Source organism: Bolinopsis microptera, chromosome 5, assembly GCF_026151205.1.
Source record: "Bolinopsis microptera isolate Bmic1 chromosome 5, MBARI_Bmic_1.0, whole genome shotgun sequence".
NCBI lineage: Eukaryota > Metazoa > Ctenophora > Tentaculata > Lobata > Bolinopsidae > Bolinopsis > Bolinopsis microptera.
The window spans coordinates 21,735,472-21,753,086 of NC_087076.1; positions in this window are offsets into that span (position 1 = coordinate 21,735,472).

A 17,615-nucleotide genomic window follows, 5' to 3' on the forward strand; every position below is an offset into this window, starting at 1 on the left:
TTTGGTGACGCAATAATTGCACACAGATTTGACAACGCAACTAGGAAACTGTTTCATCTGCCATCGACAATGAAACATCATTCAAATTCAACTTGACACCCATATTATACGTGACTTTGATTATTGGAAGTTGATCGGAATGCATTGCTTATCTTTACTCAACATTTTTAAACTGTTTTGAAAGGATAACTTTCATTATGGATTTATAAGGTCGTACTATGAAATCGTATGCCATGAAATTCCCAAAATTGATACGATTATTAGATTCGGCAAACGACAGCTGTCGGGTGTCTCATGGTTTATAAATATAAAGGACCAACAACTGGCTTAAACTAATCAAATCTCTAAGACAATTTGTGTTGGTTCGCTGTCTAGATACTCAAGTTTACTGTGTTTAAACAATTTTCTAAGTCGCTACCAAAACGTCGGTATATGAAACTAAAATACCGCTCATTGAGAAGATTAAAATAAAACATGAAGAGTCTAAGAGTGGTCCCCGCTAACACCTCCGACAATTCCGCAGAAATGATTGCGGCAGCAAACTGCGGCCTTGCCGTGAGAATTGCCACATGACACAACTGTAAAACCATGAGATCACTAAAAAGCAATAAAATGTCTTCAATTTGGAGAAGGAACCTCCTTACCCTGTTTTATGCCACGTGACTGAGCACGTGACCGAGCACGTGGTTAGTTACATGATCCTGAGCATCTCATTCCGCCTACAGCTAAAGCTGGAGTAGCTGCAGAGCACAATGCCTGCAAAACACCTGCACACTAGCTTTAAACCACGCCCAGTTCGCAGAGAATAACGGTTAGCACGACTCCCGCAAGGGACCATTTCGTTGCTCAAGACTGGAGAGTTAATACTAAAGACATGACGTCATCTGGAGCTACCGATCTCGCTAGAGGTCATAAATCTCGCATCTGTTGGGCATGTCGATATATTAAGTCACGGGAGATATAATGCAGAAAAGAGCTGAAGCAAGGGGTGTTGCACAATGTTGTAGCAAACTAGGCACATACTGACTATTGAGGATTAGAATACGCTTCCGGAGAATTGTATGGTGGTAGTACCATACAATTCTGTTCAATAAGGGTACCACATATTGTACCACGGGTACTATATGTTGTACCCTACCCTCATTGAACAGCAACTGTGTGTATTGTCCATCGATAGAATCTTATGATGATGAAAAGGCGGGGCACCATGATACTCAACGTAAGATTCGTGTGAAAAGTAACCTGAATACCATAACTGTAAAGTGTAAGTGTAACAAACTATGTGTTTCCGTAACACCAATATGGCGCTATCTTAACCATATGCAGTATTGAGTATGCATGATAAATAACTTAATGAAGCTTTTAAACTATGATGAGGTCAACAAGATAAAATGCAAATACACACTATGCAACAAAGCACAGCGCGAGTGACCGTGTTGTCGAGTTGGCAGTGGCTGCTAGCCGAGATAGCTGTATCTGATCCTTCTTTAATATGGTTTCGGTTGAGAAAGCTCAAGCAGGTCAAGCTTACCCAGGGTAGCAAAACTGTGAAAAGCATCGAAGTTACCTCTTTTATATCTAGAGTAGCTAGGGCAATAAACTATTATCACGTCTAGCATAGTTGACTTCTGATTTCCTCTAACTGTGTTTCGCTGGAAATTTAAAAAATCTCGTCAGCTATCTCGTGACATGATGCCTCGCTGCGAAATGTATGATATGTAATATCGTGCGAATATTGTCTGACGAGACCGTATCACGAGGGTTATATTTTTACTACAAACAATGTCAAACTTATGAGGATCGTAGAAAGAGAGAGAAATGACTCGTCCTGGTGACGATAAAACAGATCTCCAGGAGGGTTTTTAGAGCGCCTCCCCGGGCAGATTGCATGGACCCCACGCGTGCCCCCTGTCTCCCTCAGCTCGTCTACAGTGGCTGTGCAGTGCGAGGCTCATCAGGGCTGGATATGGTGAAAGGGTGGGTCAAAAGAGTCCGAATAGTTAGTGCCAGGACTAAAGTGTGTCTGCAGGACTCGTTAATGAGGTGCTGTGATGAGGAGGGTGTCTGGGCCCACGAGTTAGACTCCCCCGGTTACAGACAGGAGAACTAGTTCAGGGACTCGTGCTGGACGGTCGATAAACAGTTTACACCAGGCTGGAGCTTGACAAAAAACAAAGGAGAAAGTTAGAAACAGAGCTAGCTCCCTTCTGCAGACAGCTCATTAAAGATGAGGTCATGTCGAGTACGGTCATTGTTTAACTTACACTGTTACAGTTACTGATCTTGATTCGTGCGTACTGCGCGATCTACCACCGCCAACTCGTGATTTATTCTCACAAATCTAAACGTTAACATGCTTCCATCATGATATGCGCTACGTTGGGTCGACCATGGTATGCCTGCTATGCGGGAATCCCTAAAACGCCAACAGCTGTCATCATATTTAACGCTGCCGCACGACTTCCTTCTCAACTGTGTGAGCTAGTTTTGGGATCTAGTAAAATATTGAACTGAGATCTGGTGATTTCATGGCGAATACCCCAAATTCTTTTCATACAGCCCTCATGATGCGATTATATATAACGAAATATGTTTCCCTCCTCCCCAAAACTACCATATTTTCCCGTACACCTGAAACGTAATATCGGGCACTTAATAAGCCCGGGTAACTACGTCAATACGGTTCCCCGGGATAAGCTCCAGTATGTTCGCTAATGGACTTTATGTGCGGTACGCAGGCGGGAAACACGTGTTCATTCTCTTTTAAATAGCTCTAGGGGTTCCCATGATACCGAGCTAGTTACGTAACTACAATTTCCAGGTTCATCAGATTTCAACTAGATGAGATACATCTGCCAAATTTATGTGCAATTAATGGACTTCGTTATTCTCAGGGAATCAGTACCGCGATCAATGATCAATGGCGCTGGCCGGATATCTTCTAATTGAGTAATTGCTAAAGTAAGATAATGACTGAAACTTCATTCTGCCCAGCTGTGCGGTTACCGCTAGACCCCTCAACAGTTTTGACGCGAGTTTACAGTTTACACAGACGATTATGCAGCAATACAGCTGCATATCGTAGACTACAAAAAGATGCAAGCTCATTAGGTAAGTTTCCCAAATTATCTCATTGTTTTACTAAACAACACATGTTTAACTTTACACTGATTCAAGGGGCTTATTGTTATTACTAACGCTAGCTAATTTTACATATGTAGATTGTAGGGATATTGTTTATTTTTTGAGTTGTACATTTTTTCTTCTACAGTTGTTGATAGAACAGTCTTTTGTTTTCATTTTACAATTGTAGCCCTATAAAGTTGACCACAGAATAAATAATTCTAGTTTTGTCGTGCGATATGCATCATTTTTTATCATAACTCGAGTTTACTGTATAGACAGTGATAAAATCTTGTGCATTTTTAGACTCTCAAGAAATAAAGTGATGGATACGCTGACTAGAGTCTAGCTTTTTGAGACAGCCGTAATAACTTAACTTAATATAATAAATAAATAACCTTATAACTAACCTTATTAATAAATAATCCAATAGATAAATAACATATTTGCTCTGCTACAGAACACAGTCAAAGTGGAAGGGCCCCCGACAGATGACGGGGACAAGCCCAGACCTGTCGCTTTAAATAGGGTAATCCAATTTTCTAAACTCTTATCAGCCCGGTTTACTTACTTATCTCACGTCACGCACGTGGAAAGTATGGGTAAACTTGTGCCGAGTTTGGAAATACTGGAGACATTTATTTATCGGTTTAAATTGTGGTTGAATGTGGTTTTTTGCAGCCGTTATTTTGAAATGATAAGTGAAAAATAAGGATAAAAAAGCAAGCCATGGTCTAAAATTCCGTTGTATTTAACAATGGAACCGCAAAGCTTTTTTATTATTGTAAAGCTCGTAAAAGAATGATACGAGAAGATTAACCTGTAAAAGCATTTTGACGGATACTAACGTAATGCCAATGGTCGACTAATTTTATAGCTGAAATTTGATAAAAGAAGTTTATTGTTCCTTTATGAGTATTGCTGAAAGCACAGTGTAAGGCCTACACGGACCGCCTCTAACTAGCCAATCCCTGTTTACATGCCGTGTAGCAGGGGACTAGAAAGAGCTAAACTAGTAAGCGGGGCATAGCCAATACACAATACTTCCATCATTGAGTATATTACCAACCAGAAGGAAAATTTCCTTGTGTTTGGAATCAACCAAGACGAAAGTTGTACAATCCAGCGAAATTGATCAGACGTTAAGAAATTGCAGCTGTTTCTGTCAGTGAATTTTGAATCAACATTTGCCGTCTGTACAGGACACAACGTACAAGGAACATCCTCATAATCTTGAAGTGGCTCGTAATAAGCTGCTCGAATCAAACGACCCTCTTAAAGTTGCTCCTAACTTGAGATATCTGAAGTCTAAAACTACATTTAGAATTCGGGGCTCAAACTGTGCATAAAATCTATAAACAGAATAAAACATAACACCTTCTATAACACCTTTTAACACCTTTTAACACATTCTATCACAGTTGAGACGTGACGATGATCGCTCAGAAAGGAGCGTCAGTTTCGCGGAGTCCATGACGGAGGTATTCGAACGATCAGCCAGCTCGAGCAGCGAGACAGACACATATTCTAGCGATGAGGAGAGTTATACTGAAACCGACGAGGTTGATCGGTCGTCTACCGTGCAGGACGGGGAGCGGTCTGTGGAAGAGGGGAGTGAGAGGTCTGTGGAAGAGGGGAGTGCGGTGACAGACGACGAGGAATCGATGATCGTGAAATCTGATGTTACCGAAGTGCCGGTTACTGTGACGGAAACCAAGTAAGACTTATCATTGGCGAAAGAACAATATCTGTGTTTCGGTGATGTATATAAATAGCCATTATTGCAGTTAAACTTTAAATGTTTAATTTTAATATACAGCTCCTATTACTAGATTTCAGGCTTCAGCCCAAATTCTAAATTATAAAAGTGCGTTTTTCAGGTACGAAAACGCATCAGTTGTAAAACAAGAAGCGGAAATACTAGTCGCTATTAGGGAACCGCAAAAACCAAACATCTTACCTCCTCCTCCGCCCTCTTTTGACGACAAACTAGACAAAGAAGCGCCTTTTACAGTGCTTCACCCTACACTTGACGGACAACAACTCAAGTGGAGTGCTACAATCGAGTCAGAGCAGACAGGAATCCAGATACCGGGGATTGAAACTGAACAATCAGTCACTGTCATCAAGAAAGATTCAGATGCAAGTAGTTTAAACAGTAATGATGCAAATAGGCACCCTGTCATTACAGAAATCATCGAGACGGAAGATTTTGGGAAGCTAAGATCTGTCAATAATGATTCAGAGTGTGAAGCAGACTCGCCGCCAATTTACGAAAATATGAGCAAGTCTTACCTAGAAACGGTAACAAGGCACAGAAATTCCTCCGAATCGTCTTATTCCTCCAATTCTACCTCTAGTAGGAGCCTCTCTCTATCCGAGACACAAGGTATTGATCAAAAGACGTACGTTTTAGAAAAACCCACAGTACCTCCAAAAAGGGAACGAAGAGAGGTTGTTGACGACTACGATCCAGCCTACGACGTCGCTCATGCTTTTCCTCAGAAAAGTAGTCGCCCGATCCAGTCAGTCGAATTTGATGACAGTGAGAGGGACATCGACTTTGAAATCAATCACAGGAGAGCAAGGGCAAGTAGTCCGTACAGTACAATACTGAATCTCGAAGTGGACGAAGATGATATTCGAACCAGAGAGATTCCCAGCAGTGTGGTACCTGTCCCTGCCGGGATGACTCCAATAGCAGCTGGAGTCAAAACGTCCCGACTCTCCATTACACCTGCTCCCGATAAACCTGAATACAAACCTGAGTCCCCTGTGTATTCAGTGGTTAACAAGAAAAAGGTCGTTCACAGCGACGAATCTATTCCTAGACCTTACAATGATGATAAGATAGAAGAACAGAATGTCACGACAAAAACAAAGAGGGAATCAAAGAAAAGTAACAAAAAGAATCCCCTGAAACTATCTATTTTTGGTAAATCAAACGATAAGAAAGTGAGCATAAGAAGACAGATAAGCGGACCGGTGGGTCAAGTGGTCCACTATTCGGGACAGTCTGATTCAGCCCAAATGAAGACTCTCGGTGTTGGAATCTACGAGGAAGGAGCCAGAACTGGCAGTCATCCTGGGGAGGAAACACGACCCACTGGTCAGGTTGAGATTGTAAACTTCGCTCCAGAGTCGGATGATGGAGATGACCTTTCAGATCCCACCCTGCACCAGACCATGTTCGTGGACATCAGAAAGGAAAACAGTGAGGTCGAATACCAAGTTGTGAAAAAGAAGAAGAAACCACAGAAGAGGGTCACTATTATTACAGACAAACCAAACGAAGAGAACAAGCACTCCGAAAGTGAGTCTACGCTCCACCAATCAATGTTTTCTGACGTGCAAGTCAAGCAGAAACCCATCCCGCCTCCACTATTAGAGCCAAGCTACGAGATAGATCCCCCTGCTAAGTTCCGGGACTACAAACCTGCTAAACAGCAAAAACCACCAAGGAGAGCAGTCAGACAAGTCTCAAAAGATGATATTGGACTTCCTCTCGGGACTGTTATTCACGAAGTATGTGGTGGTGCCACACCAGTTTATTAAATTTGGAGCTTCGAAAAATTAAACCGTTTAATGTAAAGTTAAACTGTTATGTCTTGTGATTTCGTAATTTACAGCTACCTAACTATTTCCTCTGGTCTCTTGAATTATAAACCTGGTTGCAGGTTGCAGGTTGCAACAAAATGCTAACCATATACGAACGTCACTAACTATTTCCCTCTCAGAAAGGGAAATCATCCCCCGAACTGATGGACGCGTTTGGTATCGCAGTGAAGGATAGAACCTCTCCTGAGCTTCACAAACCTAGGGTTATAAAATCCAACAACACTGCAGTCAGATCAGACAGTATCCTGGACCTCAAGGAAGCGAGTAGTAGGAGGTTATCTGAACCTGTTATTACGAGTAGTGAAGAGGAAGGGAGGAGGAGGAGGGGGAGGAGATCCAGAAGGAAGAGCTCTCCTGGGGAGGAAGACAGGAGAAGAAGGAGGAGTTCTGAGCCGGTTGTGGAGGATAAACAGCCTTCAAAACCAACCTTGCATAGCAGAAATGACGTAATAATATGTTTGAATGCTTGGTCCCGATTTTAATTGCATGTAATTATGATGTGATAAAATGGCTGTTTATGTGAATATGTCGTGCTGTATAAGAATTTAAGCGACGATTTAAGCGTCTAATGAAATAGACGTGCTAGCACGTCTACTGCTCTTAATTAAAGTTGTACGAAAACCACTATAATTATTACTAATAATTACTATAATTATTACTAATAATTACTAATAATTACTATAATTATTACTAATTTCAGGCTTACATGAGTCTGGTAAGAAACCAAATCCCGGGTCTGGAGAATGTGGAGCCGACCGTCATAGAAAAATACGTCAAAACTCTGGTATCACTACCGGGCGAGGAGCCCAATTTTCGACAATCAGCACCAAAAATCCTTGATATTCAACCTAAACAGGTACATTTTTCTTCACACCAGAAAACTTTAAATCAATGGCATTTGGGGAAGTAAGAAACTCACAATAAATTGAGGTTCACTTTTTGGATATCTGTGTTAAGGAGTTAAATGAGTTGAGTTGAAGTTAAAACCGATCCCACATATTTTAAAAACATAACCACAACCCTTTCTTAGAATCCTAGTAACATGTCTCGTTTACATGTTTAATGCTTACAAGTGTTGACTTTGTAGTCGCTGTAGACTTCAACCTCGCATAAAGTTAAAATCCCATCCGGTAGGTCTACTCTGATCTGATCTGCGACAACATTCCCACAGTCAAACTCGTACACACGTTTATCTTTTTTAAAAGCTAGTGTTTCACCACATTTCTTCTGAGTTTTTCCAGACAGAACAAATACCTGATGATATGAAGTAGAAAGTATCTTGACAAGTAAGGATATGGGTCCTTTTTTGTATACTTTCTTTATATTAATATGTACACAAAATTACCCATCGCATCCAAAATTTATATAATTAAAATAATTACTGGCTGTTTTTGTTTTCCCTTTTTAAGCCTTTCCAATCTGAATTGCACGCACTTATTAGTTTACAGTCTGCCCATGATATGAAATCTGATTCTCAATCATTTACTCGTATATGAGTTATGACAAACCTGAGCTCCGTCAATTCTGTCTTGACAACAGTCGTCTCTGTTATAGATTACTACCTTGGAAACGTTGTAATCAGCTGCGAGGTCAAGCTTCCACCATTGGGGGCCTGTAGCTGATGCACCAGTATGTGTACAGGTGCTGAAAGATAAATTCCAGTCATGGTGAAGTGATGAGTTCAACATGTTATATGCGTGACTCAGCGCTATTGCAGACTCGCATGCTAAAAGCAAAAAGGAGGAGCTTGAAGTTGACTCCTTATTGAAACTTTGAAATCTACTTTAAAATCACGGATATCTTGATTGTTTTGAGGTTGGGAAGGCATGAGAACGGAACAACAACATCTTTTACCCATATTCACTGTGTCACAACTCACAACTCATGTAACTCACTTGCTTCTCCAATTTCCATCTGTATTTCCGTCAATGGCCCACTCTGCTAATCCATCTGGCATCCCATATTTTGTGCTGCTTTGTGAAGCCGAAAAGTGGGAATTTTCGATAAGATCTACTGAAAAGGAAGATTTTTATTTTTCAGAAATTTTTACTACATTGTACTTAATCAGCATCCAAACATCAATGATAGTTCATCTCAGTTACCAGATATTAGGGCCATATAATTGTAATGTTGACTTCAAAATCCAAGTGATGGGTTATAAATTGTGCTAAAACGGTCACAAAGACTTTCGCTTAGATCCTGATTTAGATTAGATTCTGCTTTCCCACGACAGTTAAATGACATATAAGAATATGATAAAAAATGATTCTATCCGTTCACGAGGAGGGGCCCTAAGGCATGAAAGAAATGTTTGGTATTTTATTCTCATACCATATTGTCCTAACGTTGAATAAGATTAGGACGTTATTTGCTATTTGGAGGAGCTTATTAAGGATTACCAGAAAGAACGATTCCTGTGATCGTCAGCAACAGAGAGTGTACTCCTAACAGCAAGGTCCTGAACTTCATCCTGACACACTGTATCACTAATCTGTTATCTGTAGGTGTAGGTTATCTGTTACATTCTATGATGATGGGAAAGATTAGTATAAGATAACTGTACCGGGAAGAAATGTTCCATCAAACTTAAAAATCAGACCTGCTGCTAGCGTATCTTTTTTATGACGTCGAAGTGACGTCAAATATTTGAGGCTTGAAATTGAGCATATAAGTGCCTGCGTATAAAAAAAGTATGTTTGAACACACTACACAGTCCTGACATAATATGACATTACAATTTAATAGACCATGGATAAATCTTAGTTGTGACTCATTAAAGTTCAGAACTTCGTCTCTTCCCTCAAGTTAAATGGGCAATTCGGTAATGTAGCTACGCACGGTTAACCGTTCGTAGCTACATTACCGAATTGCCCAATATACTTAGATATTCCTAGCATACCCCAAGACACTGAATAGTCCTAATAGTCTATGTAATAAGCGCCATGAGTTGGCACAGAATGTTTTGTCTCTGATTTTGATAAATTTGGTACCAAAAGTTGCCTCTAAGTGTGAATAATGCAAATTCACTCTGTAGCAAAATAACGTCGAGCTATATGTGGGCCTACTGTGCATTACAAGAATGTACAAAGGACGAAAAATGGGTAATTTATTGCGTAAAATGCCTATAACTCCTAAAATATTGAATATTTTAAAATAATTATTACAGTATCGTAATGAACTTAGTCAGACGCAACTTTTGGTACTAAAATTATAATATTTAAAGCACCAATTTTTTCAAAAATTTTTTCAAAATTTCACACAAGGGGGACCCTTGTGTTGAGATTGAAAAATTTTGGAAATAATTTTCCTTTAAATCTTAAAATATTAGTACTAAAATTTTGTCTCGATGAGCTGATTACGATGCCATAATAATTATGTGATAATAACTGAAAATGTGAAAGTTATAGGCCAAAAACTAAAAATTTGCGCGAAAAAAGCACGCGCGGCGAACAAGCGCCGTGTAGCATTTTTAGCGAAAATTGCTACACGGTGGATTTATTTTATTCACATTTTTAGACAAATTTTGGTACCAAATTTATCGAAATCGAAGAAAAAAAGTTCTGTGCTCGCGCTTGGCGCTTATTACACTGACTATAAAGCAATCCTAGATATTCGGATTCCAAACTTACGCCTAGATAACGTTATATTCTATGCCATAGATAAATGATACCTAATCAGTAATCACTGTATGAATACGCTATATAGTATATACATATCCTTTACATGATATAGTTACATATCCTTTGCTGCTGATCCCTCGGACACGTAAAGCACTGAGAATGAACAGGGGTTATCTAAGTGATGGTTACTTTATATACGAGAATCTAGGGCAAGGGAGTCAGATGGATTCTCATCCTTATGTTTTATCAACCAGGGCGAATTTAAATGGGGTGTTCGAGAAGGAGTGGTTTGCTCAATTAGGGGGGATATATCACCTCTCGCACTATAATTATTAGGGTGCGCTAAACATATTCGTCCAATAACACCCCATTACTGAGTCATCAGTCATGTGACTAGATTCCAGATGTGTTGGTGGCTCACTGAATCAAGAGTAGGAAGGTATTACGTCCCCCCCCCCCCCCCCCCCCCCCCCCCCCCCCGATTACGTTTCGTGAAAAGTCGGGGTGAGTCGTGAGATGTGCCGAGAGCGGGAATTGAACCCACGACCTTACTGTAAACATAGTAAAGGAAAACCATGATTTACCCCGCCCGGATTTACCGCAAACCCGCGGCCATGTCCTTCCCCAGATTTGGAATTAAATAAATAAAACATATAAATGTAAACAACAAACCCCCGATTTACTGCGGACCACGATTTACTGTGCTTTTTACCTTGCCCAAACTTCGCGGTAAATCGGAGTTTTACTATACTATACTAAAGCTTCGACTCAAAGTTCAGAATTCCTCTTCCATCAAATCGGATCATGAATACAAAATATGGTATTACTATAATTAATATAAGATCCATTGTTATACATGAAAATATTCTGTTTCCTTATTATACAGTGCCAACATGGTTTTAAGATCTTGCAGCAATGCTGCTTTATTATGTTAAATACTTTATACTACTTTAAGGAATGAGGGCATATCACTACTCTTACATCCCAGGAATCAGGGAGCATGTTTGATCCTGACATGATCGAACAATACATCTCACACATGCAGAGGCAACAAAAACATAAAGGAATTCAAATGGGTGAACTTGACTTTTTTGATCAGAAAGTTCTCAGAAAATACCGAAGACTGACCAAGACCACACGTCCTAATGAGAAGGTGAATAAACCCGCCACTACAGAGAAGGACCTAAGGAGACAAAGTCAGGATATCTTTGAACAGCGCCGTGCTTCAATCGGGAAGTTTTTAGCGAATCCTGAGAATCGCCCCAGATCGGAGGTTAGTTGGTCTATAGACTTCCACTAACCATCTCTTTTACCAATTTTAAGTATAAATATTTGCACCACCAATAGTACAGTGTGGTTACAAGGTCTTTCCTTTAATAGTGAGTCACACCTGCCTTCTCATAGAGTTTCACCTACCTAAACATGGATGATAAGAAAGGTCCCTGGTACAAAGAAGACGGCCAACAAGATAAAGGGTTGACAAAAGATGATTTATTAGCAGGGCGTAGGGTCAGTGCCAAGAAGGACCCCAGGTTTCCTGACTACTACAAACGACCCAATGGTAGGTGTAATGGGTAAAAAAAAAGATTCGACATTGATTTTGAAGATTTGTGAGCTCTGGTGTATGCCAAATTCGTAACCATTGCTGTAACGAACATGAGGCTAACAATTGTCTACTGCTCATTCTTAATCTAACCTAATGTTCGTCATAGGTATTATATCATTATTAGAGTCAGAAATTCATAAAAATCAACTGAAAACAAATACTTTTAATACTTTGTACCCTTCAGTCGCAGTTCAAAGGTCACACAGTACGAACGCTCTGGACAGTCACCTCAAGACCAGACTCCTGCTCTCCCACGCTACAAGATCTGAAGGAAGTCTCAAGATTGCCGACAGAAACTCCTCTACAAGTTCCATGCCTGACCGATATCGAAAACTTGTGAAAACTCCGGAAGATTTTGTAAGGGTTTTTAATTGACTGCTTTGTGCAAATCAACAAACTTTAGTTTTATCGTGTATTATCTTCTTGACGATAGCTCTTTAGAGACTTATTTTAAGACATCCTCCAGGATCCTCCTGACCCGAAGCCAAGATCACGTGACAGACGCTCCCACGACAGCAAACAGACTGCAAACGAACCTAAACGAAATAATTCTGACAGACAAACAAATAAACACGACAACCAGCAACGGTCTCGCGACAAACAGGACGACAAGCGACGGTCTCGCGACAAACACGACGACAAGCGACGGTCTCGTGACAAACACGACGACAAGCTTCACAACATCAGCTCGATAGGACGAAACGGGACATATGATTCTCACATGACATACGACTCTCATGCTGGTATAGCCTTAATTAGCTTCTGTCTTATGTGAAAGCACTGACAGCAGATAACATTGCCTACTTCATTGGCCCTTTTTAGGCGGACATAATTTCAGCCCGACAAAATTATGGACACAACAATTTCTTTGAACGTGCATGGTTGCCGGACTTTATTTTTGGCAGGCATTACGTGGACGCTAAGCTCTCCAGCGCTCACGTAATTTCAGACCAAATAAAGTTTTATTCCCAATAATGGCCAATACCCTGCGGTGTTACTGTTATTGGCACAATACACCTCACAGATCGCAGGAGACCGTCCCGACAGTCGCACAATGTGGACCCGAGGGAGAGGATCAGGGAGAAACAGTCGAGATCATTACAGAACGATTTTTACGACTTGAGACAGCCCGTCCCTCCCAAACCTTCAAAGGTATTGTATTACTAAATACCCAGCGTTCTTCCAACCTTTCACAATTGTGAGTTGTGACTTTAACGTTGTATCTAATATAACATCATTAAATGTGTGGACATCAAGTCCTGTTCAGACCCCTACAGTGACTCTGTTCAGGAGTACAGAACGAGTTCGATATCGTCCTCAGAGAACAGGAGCTTGTACGGATCTCAAGAGTCTCTGAGACGAGCTCAGCAAGAAGAGGATGGCTCTCAGGGGTCGCTTAACAGTCAAGATAATCGCAGGTTCACTATATAACATATTTCATGTCTTATATACGTAATTTTACATATAATTCTCTTAGCACAAAACCGTTTTATACAAATCCTATGTTTTCATGTTCAAAGTTAAGCAGTTTCTTAGGGGCCATCTACTTAGGACGTCCGGCAAATAGGGAGGGGGTGGTTTTGGAATTTCGGACAAATCCGGACTTAACGGGTAATACTCGTAAAATATTTGTTTCTCTGCGCACGTCCTGGTACTGGTAGGTTATAAATATAAACCTACAAATCCGGACAGGGGGAGGGGGTGGTTTCTGAAAATCTGGACGTCCGGAAATTTTGGCAGAATTAACGAAATTAAATTGATGGGCATTGGGATTTGGGCCATTTTCAATCAAGTTGACAGCTATTAGCTCATTCATAATGAAAATGAACAACAAGAAATGCGAGTGAATGGCCGTTTATTTCTGGTGCTTCCCTTTGATGGGCTACAACCCACCCCTGGTTAAGCAGATGATCTGGAAAGCACGCTTATAGCAAACAGTATAAATAATTTAATCGAAATGCACACCAAGGGTAAATAATTTGCTGAATAGTTGAGCTAGCAAAAAACAGTTTCTTAGAACGATTCTCAACCGTTTAAAAGTAAGACCACAGCATTACTATTAGCCCAATGCTTTGAACAGAATTTGTTTGAGGCTGTTATTAAACAATGTTCTGTATTTTTAACATAGTAGTACTAGTAGTAGTAGTAGTTACCGTGACTTTTACGACTAATGAAATATAACTTTCCCGCATTTAAGTCATTATATTTCTGAATTTTCTGCATTATAGAACAATTTGCCGTTTTAACAAAGATTTAGGAGTTCAAGGTCGTTGGTTTTTTATCGAAAAAAATGGTTAAACAAGTTTGAAAATATGCAGCCGTAGGTGTTCAATAAATATGGGACGATGCTTTATATTAGGGGCCATCTAATATAAGGCTCATGGTAGTCGCGGGTGTCGCGGAAATAGGGAGGGGGGATGGTTTTGAGAATTCTACTCCTCGTTGAGGATGGGGATATAGCTTGAATAGAGGAAAGACTGTCTGACCATATGATGATGTGTGTGTTGGTAAAAGTTGATAGATATTTACAAGCTTCGATGATGGCAGTGAGTTCTGTTTGATAAACGGTGCAATAATCGGGAAGCTTGAAAGATCTTTCCTCGAGGGTAGTGTTGTTGTTGTCAGTGGTGATAATATAACCAGCCCCGCTACCTTAGTCTGTGCGTGACCCGTCTGTGTAGCAGGTGATGGTTTCACTGGGGATGTTATCGATGGTGTTTTGGATTGAGCCCCTAGATATTCAATGTTGTCAGCTCCAGGAGTGGTGACCGTGAAGCGTCGTTCAAGCATCATGTGTTGACATGGTATTTAATATATAATATATAATAGTATTTGACATATATAATATGTAAATACACACTATAGTGCAATGTGAATACTCGGACAGATAGAAGTACAGGCTGAGAACGAGTAGAAGGCCACTGAGGCAGTGCAACCCATCAAACGGTGCCTCTTAATTATTCGAGAATCTGGGGCCAGGGGAGTCAGAGAGTGCAACCCATCAAACGGTGCCTCTTAATTATTCGAGAATCTGGGGCCAGGGGAGTCAGAGATATTTGACTTATGATGTTTTATTAATTAACCAGAGCGATTTTAATTGACCATCTGCAGCGTAAGGGATATTTAACATGGATAAACTTTTTTGAGCATTACGAGGAGAGACCGCACGCTACGCTCTAAAATTGCGCAGCACATACAAATTGGCATTCCAATCACATCCCTTTACGGAATAACGTGACTTGCTTCCAAGCTTGTTATTGGCCCTTAAGAGCCCGCTTAGTATGCTGCATATTCATGAAAACCAAGTTTTATGCGAGCAGTTTCATTAATAAAACACCCCTGTATCACCATAGTGAAAGGTCACCGGAATATGAAGGTCACGTGTTCAGGGTAGCTTACGCATGTGACTCCATACTGGAGTCTAGACAATCACGTGACTCAGCTATAGACACCAGACGGTGATTAGCTCTGTACTAGACAGTGGCTGCTTGCGAACAACCCTGTTAAGCTCCGCTATTTGTAAGTCACGTGACACAAATAGAGCGTTTCTATTGGCTTTCAAATGATCACGTGATATCAAACCTGCACTCTGATTAGCTCCCGGGCTGCATCTCAGCACGCATTGCCTATAAATAGCCAGGCCAAGATACCATTGGGTTCCATTCGTTCTCTTCCGTAGTCTGTTTGGCACTCTTAGCCACTAGCCAGTGCCCCTCTTCGTCTTATCACTCATGTAGAGATAAGAGAGCCGTATCGTATCGTATCGTAGGGCATGTTTTCGTTGAGCGCACAACTCCCGTTTGTTCTTTGAATCACAGACTTTATTCCTGCTTGCTTTGAAACTTCCTCGATAGAGATCGGTTCACAACGCCCAAGTGTGGTTACTTGTTTTGACTTTCGAGGATATAGGTCTCACTTCTCAGTGCCTATTACTCACTCCTGCTGTAGCCTGTAGAAATAACTTTAAACTAGGCTTGAGTAATGAGTTTGGCTGAAGTGTGCCTCTAATAACCTAGTATAAGAATCTAGTAGCCTACTATAACCTTTCATAAGCTTGTTAAACGGCTAAACGCCCCTAGTAAGCGTAAATAAACATTTTAGGATGTCCAATAATTTAGGTGTTAAATGGTGTTAAAGATGAAATTTCGAAGAAAATTTTATGGCATGAAATGGCATAAAATGGAGAATTACTCATGGGTTTTTCCATTTTCTCTATATAAATATAATAGAAAAAGTCTCCAATTTATGCCATTGGCCCCCCCCCCCCCATTCGGACATACCTTGTATCACGTCGTGACCCACACGGTCGTTTCACTATATTATATGGTTTCACTATATTATATGGTGTAGAGATTCTACGATACAAGGGGAGCCGTGCACTCGTGCGCGGCGGGTCATACAATAACAACGTATGACAAGACATACCCGGACAGGGGGAGGGAGGGCCGGGGGTGGTCTGAAAATTTGCGATTTCGGCGGACGTCCTAAGTAGATGGCCCCTTATTCTTGTCACTATATATCTCAAATTTCTTTATTTCAGAAGGAGATCAAAGAGCGATGATAAGAGAAATAATTCTAAAGACAGAAAGGTATCAAACAAAATATTCAAGTGAATACCGTACCCTACTTGGTGGTGATCGTACAACTACAAGCTTAAAATTTCATTTTAAGTATCTGTGTTAGGCTTTGCATTTTGGGGGTTTTCTTGACGTGTGATACCTCTGTAAGTATCCAAAAATAGTAGTCGATTATTATTTAATCTTTTCAGGGACGCAGGGCATGCGAAGAGCGAAGAAGCCACAACAGGGAACGAAATGAAGATACTCTCAAAAATTACTACTGAACTTGAGAGCCATAATTCTAGAGTTTCGATCCAAAAAGCTAACTCAAACTGCTGAAAGCGATGTCTTTTGTAAATATGAAATAAGCTAAATGAATCCGAACTGTTTATCAACTGTTAATAATATGATAATTCTATATTTCAGTTATCTGCACTATGTCATCATTTTCTTTGTCATACGTTGTATGACCCGCCGCGCACGAAGTGCTACAGGGGGAGCTATAGTGAAGCGCTATAGTGAAGCGCTATAGTGAAGCGACCGTGGGGGTCACCACGTGATACAACATTTTCTTTGGTCTGAAATGAAATTCTTTTAGGTACGATTATATTGTATATGGCTATTTTTATTCTTAGATTCATTTTGTAGTGACAAATGATACCTGTATTTATAATTCTCCCATTCTCAGATTTTGAAGATGAAATTTCTAGGACCAAAATTTTACAGTTTTGACTGAATTTATATTTGTCACCCGCAACCAATGAATTAGTCAGTTATAACTTATAGGTCTTGGGTCTGAAAATCTGCGATTTTGGCGGACGTCCTAAGTAGATGGCGGATGGCCCCTTGTGTATTTTCAAATTCTGTCCCATTTTCAAATATTAATTATATTTCTGAACACAAATTTGAACTTTTGGCCACAAACCAATAAGTTAGTTAATTGATGATGGTACATCATCAATGAATGAATGAATGAAGACTATGAAACCAAATTAAGTCTAAGAGGTACTTGTCATACGTTGTATGACCCGCCGCGCACGAAGTGCGCGGCTCCCCCTGTATCGTCAGGACGATAGTGAAACGACCGTG